Source organism: Bison bison, unplaced genomic scaffold, assembly GCF_000754665.1.
Source record: "Bison bison bison isolate TAMUID 2011002044 unplaced genomic scaffold, Bison_UMD1.0 scf7180017854917, whole genome shotgun sequence".
Classification (NCBI taxonomy): Eukaryota; Metazoa; Chordata; class Mammalia; order Artiodactyla; family Bovidae; genus Bison; species Bison bison.
The window spans coordinates 7,856-10,485 of NW_011485490.1; the positions used below are offsets into that span (position 1 = coordinate 7,856).

The 2,630-nt window shown below is 47.6% G+C and overlaps 1 long non-coding RNA gene across 1 annotated transcript; it reads left to right on the top strand.

Moving 5' to 3' along the window:
* Nucleotides 1–44: 44 nt before the first annotated feature.
* On the top strand, nt 45–2,630 carry LOC105001378. The gene is made up of 5 exons (XR_826857.1): nt 45–364; nt 1,352–1,429; nt 1,771–1,850; nt 2,132–2,222; nt 2,564–2,630. It is a non-coding gene; the product is annotated as an uncharacterized LOC105001378 (long non-coding RNA).

Below are 2,630 nucleotides of genomic sequence, written 5' to 3' on the forward strand. Positions count from 1 at the left end.
GGGAAATGCAGAGATTGAGATGTTCCTTCTTCTCCGACTCTAATCACTGATCGCACACGTCCGCTCCGCTTCCTGCTAGTTTCAGTGGAAGGGACACGCCGCCACGGTGGCGTTTGCAGAGAAAATGGTGGGCCTTAGTGACTGGACGGCGGGGTTGGTGCGAGTGGCGTCTCTCAAGGTGCGGAGGGACGTTTGATAACTGGGTTCCTGAATCCAGAAAAGCGAGTATTGGGATCTGTGTCCTGGGCGCTAGTCCAAGCACTCAGTGCCTTTCCTCTCTCCTGTCTGACGACAGTGATTCGTGTGGCAGTGTTTGTGGCGAGGCGAGGGAAGAAGAGGAGCAAACTGCACAGGATCTGCGGAGGTTAGTGTGGGTACGAACACTCGCTGTGAACCGTTGAAGTGCTATATGAATATTCTCTATGACAGGAACTTAGGCGCCGCTATCTGGATGGTGGCTCTATAGGGGACTTTCTCTAAACTGTGTTTACTTACCAAACTTACCAAGCTTGGGCTTTTTAACTTAAAGTGTATGTTGAAGACCAATAAAGACAGCAACTTTTCTATGGATGCTTTTTTTTTGCATCTCAGATAATACAGCGAAAATACAAATTGCTGTCTCAAAGAACTACTTTTTTTTTTTTTTGAGATAACCTTTGCGGGGGAGGGATGGAGATTTTGCAGAAGCAGAAGCCCCCGACCCCAACACACATCCTGTCTCTTTTGTTGGAGAACTGCTAGAGATGGGTTTAAGGAGAAGTAGATGGCAGTAGGCTGTCATTTTAGAGTATAGGCTCTAGGGGCCTCCATCTGTCTCCCCGTTTTCCAGTTTTTCAGATTCTTCCACCTGTTGGCACAGGTGAAGGAAATGATAGACTTTGGGGAGAAGCCCTAGAATCCTACAGGTGGTTTTAGAATAATTCGCCTCTGTTGCTCCCCTTTTACCTGCCTCCCTTTTCTACCCTGGCTGTTTCAGTGCTGGAGAAGCCCTAGGTTTTGTTTGCCAGAGAACAGGTGTCTAAATCCAGATTGTTATTGTTTTGCCGCCAAGTCGTGTCTGACTCTTCTGCAACCCCATGGGCTGTAGCCAGCCAGACTCCTCTGTCCATGGGATTTCCCAAGCTAGAATACTGGAGTGGATTGCCATTTCCTTCTCCAGGGGATCTTCCTGACCCAGGGATTGAACCCAAGTCTCCTGCATTGACAGGCATTGGCAGGCAGATACTTTACCACTGAGCCACCAAGCCACCAGGGAAGCCCAGTAAGGCAGGTACTGGGACCCATGTTTTAGATGCTGAAATGTCATAAGTACTCAACATTTACCTTTCTTTTTTTCTCTGTTTGTTCCTAGGTCTTCCCATAGGGCAACAGTAGGGCTCTTTACCACTGAAAGCAAAGGAAAGTGGGAGACTGGCCTGGGACTGTGGAGGTTGGTGTGAAGATGGGCAGTGCATAGGGGTAACAAGAGAGGGTGGGCATATAAGATGGCTGAGATTGAGAGAGAGTCTCAGTGGAGGGTTCTTCCACTTCTGCACTCTGCCAGATTTCCCCAGTGTTGCCATCCTCCCTGCTGATATCAGTGCAGGAAATGGTAGGAACATTGGGGTAAGGATGGGCTGCAATGGGACTGAGAGAGGACTTGAGAGGATGGATCATATTAGCAAATTGGACATGGGCTCTCACAGGCAGGGATTGGAGTCAGAGATCAGGGTACTTGTCCATTCTGTGAAGGATCTGATCTCTAGTCCCTGTTTGTTTACTTGTCCACAGCTGGGTCTACAGGCCTGAAAGCTTGAGATCACTGGAAGCAAGGAAATACGGAGGAAATTATTCCTGATCAGTATATGCTGGTAAGAGGATGGGGATTGCCTGGGTAGACATCTAAGGTGGGTTGTTGGAGGTGAGTGTCTATCTGGAGGTATCCAGTGTCTAGTCTGGAGGATACTCAGCCTTCCCCTTTTCCAGGCACTCTCCCCACCATCCCTTCACTTACCCCACACCTTCACCTTTATTGTGATAACAGGGCATGGGGTGAATTTAAGAGGATAGAGAGGGGTTTGTTAATAATATATGTCATGGTAAACAAAATCTTCACTCCTGTCTGTTCCTCCATCTGTCTGTCTGTCTCTAGGTCCACAGATCTCATGAGTTTATAGATCTCCTTTAGGATATACCTCCAATCAAGAGAAGGAAAGAGGTGGTAACTGCCTTGATCATTACAGGTTGGTATGAGGGTGGGCACCTGTGGGAGTGGTGACCAGATTAGGTCCAGTAAAAATCAGGGTGTGAGGGCTTCAGTCTACCATCCATAGTCAGTGCTACCACCATCCTTTCCACTGTTCATTTGATGTAAGAAAATGTGTATGGAAGTACCCTGGGGGAAATTGTTGGGCACTGGGAAAAATGGAGAGGAGATAAAAGGGATGGAAAGAGAATTTGCTAATTATCCTCTTCTCCCACAAAGCACATCATTTTTACACTTTCTTATTCTTCTGTGTATCTGTCTATGTGATGCACAGAATTAGAAGAGAAACTTTAGCCAGTTTCCTTCCTCCACTTCTAGGTCCATCTCCAGTGGCAGCTCTGGTGGCCTTTGAGTGGCTGAAGACCAGCACCCTTGCAGGCTTACA